The sequence below is a fragment of the Aythya ferina genome (assembly GCF_964211825.1).
Source record: "Aythya ferina genome assembly, chromosome: Z".
NCBI lineage: Eukaryota > Metazoa > Chordata > Aves > Anseriformes > Anatidae > Aythya > Aythya ferina.
The window spans coordinates 48,129,584-48,150,419 of record NC_140299.1 but is presented as its reverse complement, the minus strand read 5'-3'; the positions used below and the strand labels follow the sequence as shown (position 1 = coordinate 48,150,419).

The 20,836-nt window shown below is 34.8% G+C and overlaps 1 protein-coding gene across 2 annotated transcripts in view; it reads left to right on the top strand.

Annotated features, from left to right (window-relative positions):
• The window catches only part of AUH (AU RNA binding methylglutaconyl-CoA hydratase), a 116,830-nt gene that overhangs the window by 54,430 nt on the left and 41,564 nt on the right, over positions 1-20,836 (top strand). The gene's annotated exons all lie outside the window — the stretch shown is intronic.

Sequence of the window (20,836 nt, the reverse complement as noted above, 5' to 3'; positions counted from 1 at the left end):
AAAATTCTTTTCTATTATTTATGTGGAAGGCCAGCTCACTGTTTCTTTTCTTTTTTTTTTTTTTCCTGAATTCATAATGAAGTAAGTTTACAGAATAAATAATATTTGCCAAGGCCTTTATGACACCTTTTTGTTTCTTTTATTTATTTATTTATTTTATGGATAAATTATTCCCATTAAGATATCTGCCTTTTTGGGAAAGGGGCAATACTTTGAACATAAACGTCTCCTCCTGACCCTACTCAGCTTTGGCCATTGTTTCTGGAAGTTCTGGAACTACATATACATTTTCTTTACACCTGTTTTCTTTCTAATACGTGGAAGCTATTTTGGAAGTACCATATCTAATTTTAATGAACAGTGTTGCAGCTTGTGTAGAGAGGAGAGTAAAAGCTGCCATAATGTTAACACTGATACGAACTTTGTCTAGGAAACGCTCCCATCCTATCACTAATACAGACAATTATTGTCCAATTTGAAAAGCTTTTTTATTATGGTAATTGTCGAGTTGTGATTTCATTCAATATTTTCTCACTATCTATGTTTTTCTCTGTGGTCAGAGCTACATTTTGCATAAGGATAACTGAGTCGATGACCAGACCCTTTTTAGCAGTGGGTAAAGATGAATTTTGTAGATGATTTTAAGGATATATTTCCTTCTGGCATTGTTGTCATGAGATAGTATACCTTTTTTAGTATGTTATGGTGAAGTAAAAGACAGAAAATGCCATTTTTGGGGGGGAAATTTTTTTCCACTTTGTCCATCCATTCCACCTTCTACCAAGGAATCTTGCAGGCTGGTATTGCACACGTGCTCCCCAGCTCAAGAAGTTCAGGTCATGCTCTCCAGATAGTTTCGGTATTCAACTTACAGAGGTTGTCTCAGATTTCTTATCTTCTGTTACTTATAGATGTTTTAAATTTGTAATGCTTTCACCTTAAAATGCTAAGCAACTGACTTCATAATGAGTTTCTTTGGGGGTTTCATTCAGAATATGTTATTACTACCCAGGGATGAAGGTCTGAGAAATCTTTTGTTTTTCTCATCCTAAAATCATACTTTGGAGTTGTGTCTTCACCTCCTTGAAAATATGACATATTTCAGCAAGTTACAGCGCCTTTTAAACTTGTGAAGTTTTGGAGTATGTTCAGTGATTAATTTTTCCCTGCTCCTATCAGCCTGTCAGACTATTTTTCTGAGTGTATTTGAGCTTATCACAACTTTTTCCTGTTCAGCCTGCACTTGCACCGCCCTTACCAAGCACTGAGAATGTTTCAGTTCTTTTCACCTCCTGTCATTGAAGTAGCAACTGGTCATGCTTTGTGTCGTCAGAAAATGAAAGAATTGTATGTACGTCACTTAGGTAGAGAAGTCAGAAATGTCCACTTGAACCTTAGGCTTCATGGGTAAAGCAGATATTTGCTTATCGTGTTTACTTCCAGCTGCTCTGAGCTGAAGGAGGACTGGGAATTGCAGCTGAAAAGATGAACGTAGCCATTAAGAGACCTCAACAGGTTTCTGCTACCATCTAGTTCATCTGAAACTCACTGACAAAATATGTTGCTTCTTCTGAGTGGGTCCATACAGTGTGGCAAGCTACTACTGTTTTTATACTACTGCACTGTCACATGTATGAGATAGATGTGAAGATTTTAAATTAGGTGATAATGAACTAGTTCGTTTAAGGTCATATGAAAAACTTCTTTTTAATGTTCTTTTTTTAGAAGTTACATACAGAAAGATACATTAGAAGCATTTTGTTAGAATGTAATAGTCAAGTTTTAAAGTATCTGAGCAGATCAGCTACAGTGCTTTGGACCTTGTTGTGTGCTGCGTTGAATTCCATCCTGTTTTAAAATATGCACAAGAAAGGACATAGTCAGGTGCTGTCTAGTGAGCAACCAGTTTTAACATAAATTGCCCAAGTGTAAGAAGTTTTGCTTCTGAGTATGCACAATGTACCACAGCATTGTAAAGGCTAAGGTTGAGCAGCAATTCAATCCTGGTTAATATACAGAAATGAATTGTTCCTTCTAAGTCTGCTGAGGATTTCAACCAAGTAGGCATTTCTAGAGCATGCCTTGTCTGTGGTAGCAGCTTGAGTCTCCTCAGAAATACCATTCATGGTGGACGGCAGAGCAAAAGCTACTGGGAATAATAGCAGAGCCTCCTTTTATACAAAAGCTTTGTTCACAGACAAGCTCAAAATGTGAAGGAGAAAGATTGAATCTCCTGCCTTTGGAAATTTAAACCCTGTTCTCTCTCCACTGTGAAAAAAGCCTTAGCTGCCAAGTTGTGAGTTAGGGAAGGTAGAAAATCTTTCAGTTTTTCCTGTTAAGTACATCCCATTGTCTACTAAGTAAGTCAAGATTCGGTGAACTGAAGGAAATGTGTAGCAGAGAGAAAACAGCTTGGTAGCTCAGTGCTGGGTAAGTTACCTGAGAATGAACATTAATATTTTTGTTTTCTTTACAAAGTCTCCCAGTTGCTGTTTATTACACAAGTAGTCTTACGTTACCACACCATGCATGTATGTCTGACTATCTGTATTTGTCTTTTCAACCCCTTGCCTTTCTCAGTTTTCTCCCCTATGTACGTTGGGTCTCTTGGAGAGTTGCAGTCTAGTTTGACTAAAGATCAGTGATTGCAAAAAGAGATAGTCCCTAGAATTGTATCAAAAGGAAGATGAAGTAACCTATTCTTGGACATAAAAGAATTGGCACAGGAGGGAAGTACTGTTGATGTCCTAGCTGTGGCAAATGTTTCAGTTAAAATACTTGTCTCACTTTACAGCACTGAGTTCAGCTTTCATGGGAAACCAGATTTTATTAACTCTGTTGTTTAAGGAGATGCTTGTTACCAGCCAGAGTGACTTTTCTCAGTTGTTTGCTAAAGGAGCTGATTTTTTTGATTTCTTAGTCAAAAAGCCATTTGAACTCCTAATTTTCTGTGTAGCACAGTAGTTCTGTACAGGACTCAACATAGCATAGGAAAGCTTTTTTACACAAAAAAGACATGTTCTTTCTCTCTCTGTTGTTACTTGTAACACTTACGTAAAAAGGAAGCCAACCTCTCTCCGTAACTGAGTGTAGTTTCTAGTGTCTATCTACTTGCAAAAGAAGAATTTCACAGTGACAAGTTTCTTATCTGAAAATTGCCTTTTGGAGTACTCACAGGGACCTTCTTTTTCCACTTTCTGGCTTTTTAAAGTTATCTCCATCCATGGTTCATTTCTGCTTTTTATATTTAGTCTTTCACTACGGGTATCATATTGGGCCAGCAGCAGATGCATGATGCCTTGCTGACAGATCTGCTTTTATTTGTTAGTATCTTATTTGGATACCACTCAGTAATAGATCTGTTAGGAGAAGATAAAAATGCTTGTAAACAACATACTTAAACATTCTTATTATGTTAATGGAATGAGACATGATGTTTGATGTTTGATGAGAGGAAAGTACTCTGTGCCAATAGGAAGTGAGAAAGTCAGGTGAAAAATAACTTGGATTTATTTTATGCATTTTTTTTTTTCATGTAAAATTTATATGTAAAGCTGAGATATTGGTGTACATCAATGATTATGCTTCCATAAAAAAGACATGGTAACAGAACTTCATTGGAATTAATATGCTCATGTCAGCAGATAATATGACCCAGCTAGATTAAAAATGTAGCTACTGGCCTGCATACTTACAGCTTTCACTCCTCTTTTTTATTTTGTTTTGAAGACATTTTAATTAGCAAGACTTCATTCAAATCATCAAAGCAAATCTTGCCTTTGTTCTCCCCTCCAAACCAAAAAGAACCCCACTACTTCATTACAGAGCTCTCCTTCACATTCAAGATGAACAATGCAGACTCTTTAAAGATGAAACAAAAATCCAACACGTAATCCCATGGAGTATGTTTTCATTGACAATATTCAGTTTAAAAGCATATTTTGCCAGGAAGGCTAAGAAAAAAATCTTTGTTTCTTTGTTAATGTAGATTGTCTGTGTCTTTGTTTTGCATTTTACAGTGACTTTGAACCTGCTTTTCCAGAGATGAATCCAAAGCTGTGTTGCATAGCATGTTGGACTATTTTTTGTCTTTAAAATACATAGGAAGGGATAAGTTTAATGGCAGCATTTATGTGATTTATGTGTTCTTCTTCTTTTTCCACTTTGGTAACAGTATTGTTTTGACTGTTTTTGTAGACTTTAAAATATGTTTGAGGAAGTTATGGTACTTGATGAGAGAGGAAAAACACTAAAAATTAATTTTCATTGCACAGGAAGAAAAAGAGAGTGAGAATGAAAACTGAATGTAGGTAATCATTGTGTATTTTCCTTATCTCTTGAATTATTCATCATTCACTTTTAAAAACAATGTGAAGGTTTCTGTTACAGGATTTATTTTAGAGTTGAAAAAAAAAATACCCTATTTTGGATGAGAAAGGTGTTGAGGGAGTTTCCAGATGTGAAAAACTCATACAGAATGTGATACTGCTAACAGCAGAAGTTGTACAATTCAACCAAGTGTAAAGGTTAAATAATATGTCAGACATTTCAAGTTGCAATCTGATGCACCTTAAAATATATTGTCAGCATGTTCTTTAGATTTATATACTTCAGTTAGTTCTACACTAATAGGAATAATTGTGCTTAACAAATACTGAAAAATTAAAGTATTGTGGTAGGACTTAAAGGTTTTTGAACATTAATTGTAATTTTTCTGGATGTAGGTGCTACGTGATGATGCATCATTACAGAGATACCTAGAAAGGTATCTGCTTGTTTAGTATAACTTTATACCTCTTTCCCAAGGATCCTCTGCCTTTCTATCCCATCTTTATTCTGGCCTTCACTGGATGTATTCTCGTCATCATATTTACTTTTTCCTTAAACTCTCTCTAGTTCTTATATAGTTTTTTCTTATTACATGAAGACACTCTTTGAGTCTTCTTACCTTTTTAAAGCAACTCTTAATCCTATGACAACTAAGTGACTGACTGGAAAAGTAAAGCAGCTTTGAGTTTGTTTCTCTTTATTTTCAGTTAATCTGTAAACTGTTATGATTTCTCTTACTTTTCCTGTTTCCTTATTCCAATCTTATGTCAAAGTTTTAATACTGTAAATTCCCCAAATTAAATACAGATAGAAGACATTTTAAAGGAAGCTTCTTAATCAACGTCTTCACCATTTCATCAATATATTTTTTAAAATTTTATTTACTGAGGAACAACCAAGAAAATAAACTTTTTTCTCCCCCCCTTACAACTAAAAATACTTCTAAATTTATTTTATTTTATTTTATTTTATTTTATTTTATTTTATTTTATTTTATTTTATTTTATTTTATTTTATTTTATTTTATTTTATTTTATTTTATTTTATTTTATTTTATTTTTATTTTTATTTTTTATTGAGGTCTAATAGTGCCTGCTGTGTATTTACAATCCTATTGTGATTTGATATAACAAAAAAACTAAATTAGTTACTCTAAGAACATTTATCTATATTTTCTTCAATCATCTGAAGTCTAGAAAGCTTTATTTGCATTTTAATATTTTGTAATGTTTATTTTATGCAGCATGTTGAATAGATGGCCTCAAGTAAAAAATTCCTAATAGCGTAGAAAACAGATGTTTGTACATCCACTCTTTTCTCAAAGTAATTAAATGCAATGTATAGAATGTTGGTAGAGAGAAGTAAATCAATTCTGCTTCTGTAAGTTAGGGAGAATTGTGGTTCTTATGTTTTCCTCTTCTTAAATAAAAATAAGCTGATTTTCATCAAATGACTCATTTTCTCCCTAGCTTTATGATCCCTTTTAATGGTGATGATGTTGAGATGAAATTTTAAAATGTCATGCAATACCAGAGCTGCAAAAGCTTCATACATAAAACTAATGTTTTTCAAATTTTATTTACAGTATCTCTATATAAACAGAATACTTTGTAAGAAGTGGTAATGTACTGCAGAGCAGGAGATGATAGGAGAATGCCACATAATCAAAGCTGTTCCCCATATTCACATGAAACATACAGTACTTCTGCAGTGATACACAGAATAATCTGTGCTTTGCCCTTTGTGTGCTAGCCATAGAACATTTTCCAAAATCATAGTAAAAACACAACTAATTATTTGTACAGAAAAAAAGAGTTAACTGAGGCTATCATCAGTGAACCCAGTGACTGAAACTATATAGAATGTGTTTGAAATACCAAGTTCAGTGTGAGAAACTGACTGCTTCTGACGTGCCAGTTGTTTCTGCTTGCACGCATTGCAGAATTTTTCTTCCTGACCTAAATTTGGAAATATGTTGTTTACAACAATTAACTGTCATGTATTTCAGAAGTTTCAATATCATAAGGAGCAACACTGCATGCCCCACTGTATGTTGTTAAAAGTTTGTCCTTTGATGCTGCAGAAATAAAATAAAACAAGAATAAAAGAAGGCCCCAGAAACCAAGCTGAACATTACAGGAAGGGTAAGAGGAGAGATAGGAAATTTTCTTGACGTTGGAAAGCAAAGCATGGGAGGCCTGGCATTACTGTAATTTACACATGGAGAAATCAGATATTAGCAACAAACAATCATGTAGTCTTGTTGTAACCTTTTTCATGTCTTATGAGTATAAAATCATTATTTTTCATATTGAGATTGAATTTTGGAGTACGGTTTTTATTGAAATCTAGGATTAAAACTTCATTCTTACAACCTGAGTGATATCAATTGTTATTCTCATAGATACATTAGTAGATTTGCTTTCATCAGTTTGAAAATTGCATTGTGAGATTGATCGATTGCTCATTTTTGAATGACAACCAGAAACACGAATAAGTGTAACGAAAGGTCTGGTTTCTTTAATCCTCCTTAAATCATGTAGATTTAAGTCCCATTCAGATTCTGTTTCAGTTAGCTTGGGTTGTACTATCACACTCATATCTTTTTCAGACCATTTGTGTGACATTGGAAACTAAGGAGCGAAGCTTTGAAAAGAAAGCAAACCTGAACTTTGCGTTTGCAATTTGACTTTGTGACCATGTATAGAATAGTGTGACATTGACTGGAAACCACAGTTTAGGTAGAGTGAAACAATACCAAGTTTTATAGCAAGGCACAAACTAGGATATGTTCACATGGGGTACTCTAGTGAAAGGAGATGGGGACGATAAAGTAAATGGAGAAAAGAATGATTGAAAATGCTGCAAGGTAAAGAACCTCTTATTTTTCCAAAGCCAGTTAAAATTTAAAATGATTTATATACACTGTCTGGCAGCTAATCAGGTAGATGAGTTTTGTATTCAATCATGGGAATCCAGCAGAGTTCAAGAATGCCTTTGATGAAATGCATGAAGTTTGGAATTAATATAAAAAATTGTAGGAAGCCAAAAGTACCTCATATAATACCACCTTTTTTACTTTTTTAAAAAAATACCCTTTCCAGCCCCCAAACATGTCCTGAAACCAGCATTTGATACCTATCTTGAGCTTTTTTATGTGTGCTCAAAATCATTATAAAATGTCCGAGTACATACCTTAGTGTAAATTTTTTTCTGTTTTCTTTCAACTTTTAATTTTCTGTGAATCTATGATTCTATGACTTTCAAGCTGATCTGAAAACTAAAGGAAGACTAACTGGTTCCTGATGTTTCTAGGGGAAGATGGGGCATGTGGAAAATAAAAATTGGCTGTATATTGAAAATAAAACTGCATGAAAGTTTATTTTAAAAATTGATTTTCTGGAGAGTCATGCTTTGGAAATAAAGATTAGACAAATTAAACTCGGTATCTGCTGACTTGACTTCCATTTTACAGTGGACTGGGAATTAAAACAAACATCCTGAGCTTCAAAGTTCTATGGTCAACTTCCTCCACATATATACTTTTTAAGGTTCTCTACCATCTTGTCTGATTATCTTTACTATGTTCCTCTGCTGAGGAGATTAGCTGCTACTTCAGCTGATATTCAGAGATAAAATATTTCTCAATAGTGTCCTTCCTGTTGCTTTACTTACATTCTGTCAAACTTTTTCTCTACAACACAAGCTGTGAGGAGAAAGAACTCCACTTGAATGGAGGACTCAAATTAGGAAGGACAGAGAAAGTAAGCAAGTGAAAGTAAGTGTCTAGTACAGAAAACACCTTAAAGAATCAGTGATGAATGAAAGTGCATGCTCCAGTCAATCTGCATTGGGAAGTTAAGTTTTAATTTCTTGAGATAGCGAGGGAAAAAATGAAATTTATCTGTGAGTGACAAAATCTAGCAGAAATGTTTCATTACTAATTGTCAATATGTGTGCATGGAAAAAATACCGGGGCAGTGGAACACAGCAAAATAAAGGGAGAAGTGAAGAAGATTATTCATAACCATAATGCAATTTTGGAAGTCTTAGTTGCAGTGCATCACTTGTGTCTCTGCATTGTTGATGGCCCAGGAAACATGAAGTCCTTATCTTCTTGGTTTGTCCCTAAGTAATATGTGTAGAAAAAAATGGTGATGTAAATATTCGTTGTAGTGTTAAGAATCTTGGTAATCTGCATAATGATAGACACAGTTTAATAGGAAATGAAGGTGAGATGACTGACACTAAAATGTGTAGCTAATTATGTTATGTATCACTTGGTAGTTTTCAGCACTCCTTTAGGAGTGATGACCAAAGGTGTTTTTCAGTTGCAGAAGCTGAGGTAAAAAGTATGTGCAGCAGATCTGCATGATTCTCACAGGTGGGAAGAGCAACATTAATACACAGGAATCAAACAACTCATAACCCATTCTTCAATATAGTTTTAAATGACTCAGCTTCTGTGACAACCTCTTCTCCCTCCTTTCTCTTAAGTCTACTTTTTCACAGAACCTACCGGTGATACTGCCAGAGTTTGTACATATTGTATGTTATGGAATCTTCCAAAAGATTTTACAGAGAGATTGTGTAAACAATACAGCTTTCAAGCAGAGATAGAAGGTATAAAAAGAAAAAAAAAAAAAGGAGAAAAGATATGCATGCTGATCAGGAAGTTTTTGACAGAGGAACAAGACACGTTTGAACCCAAGAAACCCAAGGACATAAAAACTCTTAATAAATAAGGGGAAAGGTGTTAAATGCCAAAACTTCTTATTGGTTCTCTTAAAAAATGCTTTTTTAGAAAGGAAATAATCATTAAGGGTTTTAGAAGCATATTCACTTATCTGTTTTTTTTGGTCTGTTTTTTCCTTTTCTGTTTCCTTTCCTCTCTCCCCCACCCCCCCCACCAGATTCTCCCATAGTTTATTTGAAATTCATGTGTATGTCCTTAACTTAGTTACAAGTGTCTATGTCATTATTTGGTCAAAATTTCCACTGACATCAGTGTTTGCCTCAGTAAGGACTGCAAAAACTATGATCATCCTTTAGGAGTTGATCAATTAGTAATGAATCCAGAGGTAGTGAATCTGGAGGAAAAATACAAAAGCTGAAATAGTATGGAGGTAAAATGGGCAGTATGTCACCGTCTTTTAAATTGTAGACCTTTTGTATGAGTCTTTATGCAAGTGACCCTCACTGCACATAGCACACAGATAAGAGTTGCAGTTTAGTCATTGGCATGTGTCAGCAAGGAATTGTGTAACAGGAGTTGCTGGGTGAAATTAATACATCGTGTTACTTATGTCATGTTAAAGTGTGGTTTATGAAAGAATGTTGTGGGATTTTTAACAGTGCAAGAATAATCTTCTTGCAGTATTCCAGTTTATCTTCCGTACTTCACTTGTTTAGTCAATGAAAAGCAATTTGCAGAAGGCAACAGGCTTTGGAAAGACAAAAAAAAAAAAGACGATGAAATATCTTCTACTGCGTATTGTTATTAAGATTCCTCTCCTCAATATGTCTCCATCCCAATATAGATGTAACTGGGGGCGAAGGAGTGGGGCTGCGGAATACCAGCTGGAGTATATAAATGGGGTCTAGTATAGACGCAACAATGCTTGGTAAGTTCCTAAAAATTATGTCGACAGCTGTTGAGCTCGTCCGTAGTCAGTGTTTTTTGAAGACAAGCCAAGGAATTTTTAATCAAGGAAGATTACTGGGCAGATTACTGTGTGCTGAATATTTAAAAATAGACTTACTTTTATTAGTAAAAAAACTCTTTGTTTAAGCCAGAAGTGTTACATTTTTCACTGAAAATGCAAAAGCTGTTTTGATTTAAAACAGTATTAAATTATTATGAATGAGATGGAAAGAGATAATGAGATGGAAAGAAGATAATATTTATTCTCTCTAATGGGAATGTTCTATAGGAATGTCAGAGTGAGTAATGCAAGTGCATTTTAACTTTAAATTTTAATGGATCTCAGACTGTAGCATTTTGGAGGAAAAGGGGGCTTTCAGTGACCTGTTAGATTGGAAAATGTTTGATTTAAAGAAAATTGTCGATGGAATGTTTTTGACTCTGAAGTTATTTTGGTAATCTGCTCTCATAGGACCAATTGCTATTCTTTTCCCACCCTAATGAAACTAGGTCACTTGTTTTTGGCACTCATCCAAGCTGTGAGATTTATTTGGTGTTCAAGCTCACTGTCTAGAAATAGTGATGCAATGTCAGCAAGGCCACTTTTCATTTCATGAACATAATTTCCAGTGCCCTGGAATTAATTTATTCATTGACCTGTTAATAACTGCAATCTGTCACTGGCTTATAGAGGCAGAGGAAGTGTCTGGAAATAGTCATGGTCACCCTACCAGGTGATTAGTTACAGGATTTCTGTTTAGTGTAACATTTTTTTGTTTTTGATCATGTTGAAGAGTCTGGCTGCTAATGAAAACAAACCAGCTACTTAATCAAAAGGAAAATACTTGCAATTAGCAAATACTGGAGTGAGATAACTGATTTGAAGTGGTTGTTCTATACCATATTTTACTGTAACATATCTGAGACACATCCCAGTTACATCTGAAAAAGTATAGGAATTCAGCATATGTAGATGATGTACAATGTCTTGAAAAGGTACTTTGAATCAAGCACATTATTGCATTACTGTTATACTTAATAAATAAAATGAATTAACTCCTTCTCCTTCTCCTTCTCCTTCTCCTTCTCCTTCTCCTTCTCCTTCTCCTTCTCCTTCTCCTTCTCCTTCTCCTTCTCCTTCTCCTTCTCCTTCTCCTTCTCCTTCTCCTTCTCCTTCTCCTTCTCCTTCTCCTTCTCCTTCTCCTTCTCCTTCTCCTTCTCTTCTTCCTCTTCTTATTCTTTTTATTCTTCTTCCTCTTCTTCCTCCTCTTCTTCTTCATCCTCTTCCTCTTCCTCTTTCTCTTCCTTTTTCTTCTTTCTTCTTTCTTCTTTTTCTTTCTTTTCTTCCTTCTTCCTCCTTCTCCTCTCTCCTCTCTCATCTCTCCTTTCTTCTTCTTCTTTCTTCTTCCTTCTTTTTCCCTTTTTCTAATGGCGGTAAATTACTGTGGATAGCAAAAATAGCTGTTAGCCCTTTTCTGGGTAACAAAAATAGCTGTTAGCCCTTTTCTACTTTGTGTGTGCCAGAGACCTGGAGAGTTGAGCTTGCTTCTGCCATTGATGGAGAAGGATTCAGGAGTCTGAAGTCAGTTCTCACTGTGCAGCATCACAATTGGCTGTTCCTACCAATGCTGCCACTGTTTCAGCATTTCTGTTTCTAAGGTAGAGAAGCATCAACCGTAGCTCTAAAGGGATCTCTCCCTTGTTCTGTGTGTTCTCCTTGTTCAGAGCCTTTTACCTTCCTTTAGATCTGAATGCTTCTTACTAGCTCTGATTAAAATATCAGGCACCAACACTGCATGTAGTAAACCCTACTCTTGGGTATGTATGGGAAAGGCTATTGTACAGATTTGTACAAAACCGATTGTTGGGCATAGATTAAAGCTTAATAATGAGAAAGGGCTTTTTGTGTGTCTGTGTGTCTAATTTAATACAGCTCAGGAGCTTCTGAGCTAAAGTGCTTCATGTAATACTACAGTCTATTAATTTTCTTATGTTGGAACTACTTTCAGTAGTGCTCAGTGCTGATTTACTGTTGCTCGCATTGCAATCATGGAAGGAATTGCCACTTCTTTTGCCTCAGGTTTCATGATTTGTAGAATTTTTCTAGAAGCTGTTGTTTCAGAGGACAACAGGTGGCCTCAAATTTCATAGGCAGGCAATGATGGCTGAAGAAGTGTTGCTTTGTAATGGTTTAGAAAGTCAGTATAAGTGAATGTGTGCATTTATTTCTAATCCATTTTTAGGGAGGAGTCTTGCTTAACTATTTCTGGTATTTAAGGCTGGGAAGACACTGGAAATCTTGTTTAGTGAGAAGGTATTAGTTGAAACTTAGTATTTTAAAATATTCTAGCTTTCTGAGATGTATCTGAAAGGTGCCTGAACACCTTTTTGGGATGAAGTTGTGATGTCCGTAGAAATAACAGTTTATCCTGTTTTAGTGCTAGAATATGTGAAATTCAGACCATTTTTTTTTTTTTTTTTTGCTTCAAAATATGAAGGAAAATGCAGTTTTTGAACCAAAAATGATAAATAGGACAGAAAATAGCAGCTTTTTCACTGAGTCATGTTAAAACCAGTGTTTTCTAATAAGAGACTTGTATAAAGGGCAGTAGCTACTACATACTCCTCTGCTTAGTGATCTTTATCATAGAAAACTGCTAGCAATGTTATTCCTCTGTATGGAACAAGAAAATGCCAGACTGTGAATCTGTCTGCTTTGTATAATATCCAATCCTTCAGCATATGGAATACTAGCAAATTTTGATGACTTGACCGATTACATCTTTTGATGTCTTCTTTGTTTTCAAGTTCTTTCAAATGACACAGTAAATTAATCTTTTCTCTGTTCACTATGTCTACTGACTGTCCTTCAAAGTCTTTATAATAAAAAAGAGAATAAAAGCAAAGTAAATTCCTGGTGAGTCACTTTCTAAAATACGTTAGAAGAGAAAACAAAAAAAAAAGTTATGAACAATATAAAACAACATTTTGATCTAGTAAATTGCATGGAAGCAGAACATACTTACTTGTCTTTTCATGCCAGGCAAACCAGTGTGACTGATTTGGATATATCTTCCTGTGTTCCAGACACACAGACATTTTTCCTTCAAAACATGCTGTTGAAGCCTTTTTGGTTCCTTTCATTTATAAACTACTTACAAGGAAATCCCATTAATACTTTGTAGTGTTGCTATATTATTCTGTTCTTAGCACATAGTATGATCCTGATTCAAAGAGTTTTTGGTCCCATTTTTATGTTTCAACATGAAATCTAGGAACGTGTTACTGTTTGATGGCTTTCTAAACTCATAGTTGTTTGGGGGCATTGACACTGACATATGTTTGGGAAATCTCTCAGCCTGAATCCCTAGTTCACCTGTACTGTAGAAAGCATAAAGTAGAACAATGTAATCTTGTAAACGTTCATGTGACTGTCATTCTTGAAAATGTCTATATTCTACGAGTTCATTGTTTTCTGTCATTACTGCCTGCGGTTTTTCACTTTGCTCAGCTTAACATCTGCTTTATTGATTGTTTCAAATGAAATTCTGTAACATATTTGCCAAAGGTTTGTACTTAAAAGGAACATAAGCTAAGTGTAGTTTTCTTCTTCTGTAATTATGTCATTTTTTATCCCCGTTTTTACTGAGGAGAGTACTTTGGAAAATAATATTGGCTCTGTTTCCTTGTAAGGGGGTCAGCAGGTGATACTTCTTCCAGCAGAGCTGGAATAAAAGTAGGTCTGGTAGAAAGTAGGTGAAAGATAGCCAGTTAAAAACCTTGAGCGTTCACAGTTATGAACATTTCATGTGTGTAATTTTCACTGTATACTGTAGAACTTTGTTGTTATAAGCCTTGCCTCCAAAATCTTCAAGCTGTTTTCAGGTGCCTCAGTCTCAAGTACACCTAAAATTGCAGTGAGTTTGATTACTACTAAGTATTCAGGAAACATGAAGGAAAAATGAAAACCTCTGACAAGCTGCTTCATCTAGCATATATGAATGCTGCTTCATAGCATATATGAATGAATGAGATGGATCGTAGCTGAGTCAGATGAAAAATTTCCGTGGTAAATTCATCTCACAGTGTAGAGACTTCGCTACCATTTTTTTTGCAGTAGAATCCTCAATGTACTAATAAACATGGGAGAAGTTACCATCCTTTTAAGAAAGATTGGTGAAAAATAGCTACTGTAATTTTGAAAGCTGATCTTTTCTGTATCTACCACCCTGTTTCTGGAAGAATCTTAGCATACTATCACACCTGCATTCAGACAGGCAAATGTAAACTCCAGCCTGTTTCTGTGTACTGTGAACTGGTAGGACAATTCTGAAGTCTCTTGGGCATCTGGACACAAGATATTTGTATTAATTGTCAAAATGAGGGTCATAAAAATAGCTGAAGGACACAGGTATTTCTGAGGTGGTGTATCTTGAAGCAGTAGTCAACCTTTCTGTTCAGTTCCTAGAAGGGTGTTCCTGCTAGCATGTGGGATTCAGTTCCCTAAACATAGGTGTCCCATGTGTCTGGATGGGGCTCCTGTTACTTCTGTGTTTTCTGTGTCAGAACAGGAGTTGTAGATACAATCTGATGTCTAAAATGCTTTCGATACGTAGGTTTAGTAAGTTCAATCCAATGCATAATGCCAGTGTTATGAGGCTTCAAGAACAGGAGGTTCTGAGGGCAAATTTTAGATGTGCAGAACATAAAAAGCATAGTACTTGTTGATATTTTTGCATTCATTCAGATAGAGATGTCTGTTAGTTTTTGTTGCTAGTTTGGACCTGGACTTGTATTTTAACTTTGAAAGTACAGACAACTTACAAATGTGCATTTAATTTGTACTAGTATGAAAGTCATGCAAATGTAAGAATTCTGGACAAATATAGCAAATGATTATGTGGTCATTTTGTAGGCAGTACCAAAACTTCACAGACTGTCCTAATAATAAGAACAGAACATGCAGCTGAAATATACAAAGGTACAACATAGCTCTGCTTCTATGTAACCATAAGTATTACAAAGAAAATCAGACAGAAGGAAGTGTGCTTCAGAAATAAAATTCAATAAATAGTAAATACAAGTTCTATATGCTTAGCCAGTAATTTCCTTTGAATTTTGATATATGAAAGCTCACATAAAAGATTGCAAGTACTCTTTTATAAATCATAATTCATAATTCTTGCTCATATTTTTCTTCCTATCCTGTGAGTATAAGCTTTGCTTTCCAGTTATGTGTATTTTACATACACACACCCATACACACACACGAATCAAAGTAAAGGACTGGATATAGACTTGATTGCTGTCAGTATGGAAGAGAAATTTGATAATTTGAAGACCAAATGCTTTTTACTATTATAATTCTATCTGAAATGTACCTGGTAACTGTTGATCTTTTACTGAAATTTCTGAAGTTTCATGCCAGATTTATGCACTAATTGCTGTGAGTTTGACAATGCGTAAGGTAATTCATGGCTTGTATGGTAATACAATGGCTTGTATGGTAATTCATGGCTTGTATGGCGTAAGGTAATTCATGTCTGTTGAGAATCAACAGACAATTTTAACCCACATATATTGTGCTGTGACTTCCTTTGAGACTGGACCCATACTACTGAAGGATTTCTCACTGCTCCTCCAAAATTTGCTATTAGAAGCAGAAATTGAATGCTTGAATTTTGGTATTTCAGTTGTTTATAAGGAGGTTTTGCCTAGCCAGATTTATAACTGCTGCAGGTGATCAGAAGGCTTCATGCTAAGAACTCTTAAGTGCAAAATATATTTCTGGATATCATATCTTCAACGGAATAGTAGGTCACCCAGAGCATACTACTGTGCCGAAAAAAAACAACACCCAAAGTTCAACTTCTTCAATCTTGAAGTGAGAAATAAGTAGAAAGTAACAGGAAGAGTACAAAAATAAAGGTTCATAAAGCATAAAAAAACAACTATTGTTGTCCTTGCTCTTTATTCATAAAGGAAAACAACAAAAAATATCCACCGCTGTGAATTAAAAAGGACTTGGAAGTATCTGAAGTCCAAATAGTGTCCACCCCATAGGCTGATAAGTGAATCTTATCAGCCTTCTGTTCTGAAGGCTCTTCTTCTGTGAGCCTTCTGTTCTGAACTAAAAGAACTGCTTCATTTTAAATTAAGTTAAGACCCACGATAATTCCTTGAATGCTGTATAAAAGATGTGTCCTAAAATAGAATTTTGGCTTAACATGTTGTGACTATGTTCAGGTGACAGATTTTAGAAGGTTTGTTTTCATTTATCCAGTCATCCAGGAGACATCCAATGCATCAGAAAATATTTGGTCTTCACTTTTTCAGAGTTCTTTGATCTAGACATAGTCCTGGGTAACCTGTTCTAGGTGACCTTTTTTGAGCAGGGAGTTTGGACAACATGACTTCCAGTGATCTTTTCCAACCCTGAATCATTCAGGGATTCTGTGATCTTGGTTAGTTGGATGAAGTATCAAAGACAGCAAAAACCATACTGATTTTATTTTTTTTTTTTGATTTCCAGAATCATGGTAAAGTGAGCTTGCATATTGTAAGCACAAGTAATAGCACAACATAAAGAACATGTGATACGTGCATGTGAGTCTAAATCAGCTTTTTGTTGTAGATATTGCTGTTGTTTATTTTCCCTCTATCCTGCCCCCTGCATATAAAAAGGATGGAAAAATCATTGACTTTCCTGAAAATACAATTTGTAGAACAAAATATTGTTGCAGTCTCATGCTTTTTTTTTTTTTTTTTTTTTTTTTTAATGATTTCTTATCTTTTTTGTTCTCTTGTTTCCTGCTGTTTAGGACTTCAGATTATCACTTCTGACAAAATCTCTACTTCACAAGTTTTATTACATGTATGAGTGGTAGTTTAGTCTTTCAGCGAAAGGTGTTTTATGATTTTTTCCTTCTTTGATATTGCTGTGTGAGTTATGGATAGTAAACTCATTTTAATGTTCTCTCATTGATGGTAACAGGCTCAGACAAAAAAAAATTATTAGTTGTATTCCTGCTTAACCAAGCCTAAGATATGCAAGTTAAAGGGTTGTTAAATATAATGTTAAAGGTATGCAAGTTAAAGGGTATGCAGTTAAAGGGTTGATGCAGGGAGTATGCCTTAGGCTGTCACACCAGCAAGCCAGGCTGACTAAAATGGAAAGGAAAGTGGCATTATCTTTACAAATATGTGTAGAGTAATAGTGAAATGATAGCAATGCTGTGGTTAAGGCTAATATGAATTTGTCAGTTCAGTTGCAGATTTTTTCCATGCTCTAAAGGTGAAATGCTTTCTGAAATTATCTTAAAAGAGGCTATTTCTTATTGAAAACAGGATTATTGTGAATAGTCACATTTCAGGAGCAAGACACTCACAGGGTACAGTGATTCTTGGCCCAGAGAGTGTCAGGATAGGAGAGGTAAAAGGAACTGAAAGATACCATAGTATCATAGGCAGTTCTGGTCTGTGTGTGGTTGTGGATCTATATTTAAAAATGTAATTGTTCTAGGAATTGACTTCAAACTACATAACTGAGTTGAACAGAGAAGCATTCTGAGATTGGTAATGTATTACTAGAGTCATAGTTTATATATGTGGTTGAGTAAGTGCTCACCTGAATTGACCATTGGTATACACTAGTGAGTCTGACATCAGTGACTGGGTTGCATTAGGGTGTTTGTTCCAGGTTGTCCTGGGTTTCATTGTTTGTTGTTGTTCTTGTTGTTGTTGTTTTCCCAAGGTTTTGCTAGGTTGTGTTGGGGTGCTCTAGGTTTTGCTCCTAAACAAAGGACAAACATGGAGTTGGAATCTTGCTTCTACATTCTTAGCATCTGACTAAAGTTTCCACAGATGCAAAGAGTAGAGGGAATGATCTTGGCTAGACAATTTCCTTTTGAAAATAATATTGAGATTTTTTTTTTTCAGGGATTCAGGAAAAACAATGTGTGGGCTTTTTTTTGTTGTTGTTGTTTTAAATTTGTTCTTTTATTTATTTTTTTTCTTGTAGAAAGGTTTTCATTATTCTCTGACAAAGGCCATTGACAGAGGTAAGGTTCTGCACTGGCTGAGCAAATGTAACTGAAGTCCATCCAGAAATGCCCAAATAAGCAGACATGAAAAAAAAAGCAACCAAATGTCACATTTTCAGTGCTAAAAGAAATTGTGTTCTTCTATTTATATGTACATAGTCTAATTCCATCAGGGACTGTGTTAATTTTAGGGATTTACATAAACACATCAATAAGCACCGAGCTTTGGGAAGTGTCTCTACAAATTTATAGATCCATTATTTCTTTGGTTGGTTATGTGGATTTTTCTCACAAAGGCAGATGAATGTTTATTATCATAATAAGAATTTCTGTTATTCTCATAGCATCCTTGTCAGTACAGGCTCATGAAAAAGTAAATGTAGATAATATATTACAGGGGCTCTGTAGTCCACATCTCAGTAGATTGTGAAGGGTGGCACTAAGTATAATTTTTTTAATAGAATAGGTAATATGATTATTAAGTACAGAACAAGTATAGAGTTAAATTGGCTGACTCTACATGACCAAAAAATCGCTTTTGACTCTAATTGAAAGTGAGGTGTGGCAGTTCTCTGTTTTATTTATGGCCTTTACTGTCCCTTCTACAAAAAAGAATATTGGGATGCCCACTGGCATTGAAGTCATCTCAGGGGGAAAGTTTAGATATTTTCCTGGTGTTTAGAGATCTAAGTATAGGTGAGCATGGTATGTTTTTACAATGTAAGCCATGAGAAGTCAGTCAACTTCAGCAAAGTATAGAGATGATTTTTGAATTAAGTATGGATTATGGCAGATAAGTTGTATTGTTAAAGAATTTGAAAATCTGTTATCTGTAAAAGATTCTATTGATTTATGTTTAATCTGCAGATATGTGTAGGATGGGTAGTATATTTTTGCTTGTTTTGCAAAGATAAAGTAACCCCAGACTAATCTGCACTACTGCAGAAGTGGGATATTGGGACTTAACCTATCTGCAGTGCAGCTCATCAATTTTTGAGTGTCTGATTAAGACAAATTATATCAATCACTGGGGTGGCAATGTAGAAATATGGAAGTAGTGTAATAGTAGTAATCATTTCCATAACGAAAAAGTCAGCTTTAAGAATGTGTGTAGGAGGAAAATGTTTTCCAAGAACTAACTACATTTGAATATCATTTCATCTAAATAGAACACACCTCCATATGACTGATATTTTCATTTTTAGTAGTAATCGACATTCTTTGTGAGAAGTTGCTTGTGACTCTGTCTTCTTTAAATGCTGGCCTGCTAAGTTTTATTTCTGTACAGAAATAATTAAAAATAATGTACATTATTCTGTTCTTCTGTCTGTCCTATGATGAGTCAAATACTTCCAGTGTTTCTTTGTCAGTTATTGCCTTTGATTGCCTTTGCCATTCTGGCAATTATCTCTGTATAATTTTTCTCTGTGATTATTTAAGCTGTTCTTATTTTGGAAAGAGCTGGTTTCCATTATTTTTTTTTCCTCCTAAGCAGGTTTCTGGCTTATTTCATATAATATCTAAGTCAAAAAAAAACCCAAAAACTTAGAAGTTACTACTTTTTAGGCAGAAATCATAATGAAGCAAGGTACTAATTTCTACAAAATACTTTTATGAAGATGTTTAGAAAGTTTTTATTTTTTTCTTGAAATGACCAATTTGTTTTAATAATGACTGAATTATTTGAATGAGATCTGAACCTCTGTGCTTAAGTTGATCTTTACACTGGAGGGTCGAGGAAAATTCAGATTGATTCAGTGATGTAGCAGTCTCTTCTGTGTATCTTTTATGAGGAAATCGGATGTTGAATGTGAGACTAGGTGGAATCTGATTCAAATCAGCTGGTAAAATTGTTGTAGAGTAGTTGCAAATGCTGTTTCATAATACTCTGTCATCGTTCCTGTAGTTTAACATCGTAGAAGTAGAGAGTAAGCAGTGAAATAATAAATCACTTTAAAAAGCCTATGCCTTGGAGAAAATGCTGCAGCTTGTTAGAAGCCCTCTGCTTATTTAATTACTCTAGCTCATGTTTACAGTATTAAAAAGCAGGTAACTGTATTTTTAGTCTTCTAGTCTTCTGAAGAACAGAGATACTAGGCTTGTATATAATTTGTCAATAGAATTTTGCAGATAAGATAATCAAGGATGAATATCCGTAGTATTAAGGCCATATTCTACATCTGTGCATGGTATCATTGAAAATTTGATTGTTCGAACTTTCTCAATGATGGTAGGCAAGCCACCAGATCCAATTTCTGTTTGACAACAAAGAAGTCAAATAAAGATTTTTTTAATTTCCTGACAGTTACACATTCCAAAAGATTAGCAAATTTTCTATATTTTGATTAGTGCTGACTGATACTCTTTATAAAAGATGTTTACCCGCTAAAATTTTCACACAAGAAAATGCAGAAGTGTTATTGATGTTAAATGCAAGTATGTTATTGATGACTGTTAAACATCCTTCTTTCTTCTTTGTCTTTAGTACTACCAATTATATCAAAAGAATTTGCTCTGATCATGTAAAGGATCTTAGTGGTGTTATTCCCCACTGGCATGGCATTCAGGTTATTAGTTTTCATTTGAGCTATATTAAATGTTAATTCTGATGATCTCTAAGACAGTGATGTTAGTTTTTCATATTTAATTTCAGGAACAAGAAGTTTGATTCAAGGTTTGAGGATATGAGGAAGAAAGAGCTGAATAGGCTCAACAGTTAGTCCTGCAGTTAGTTCATAACAGTTAGCACATTGAAATGATAAATTACTAATGCTAGATGAGCATCAATGAAGAAGAGACTGAATTTTTAGTCATCTCAGAA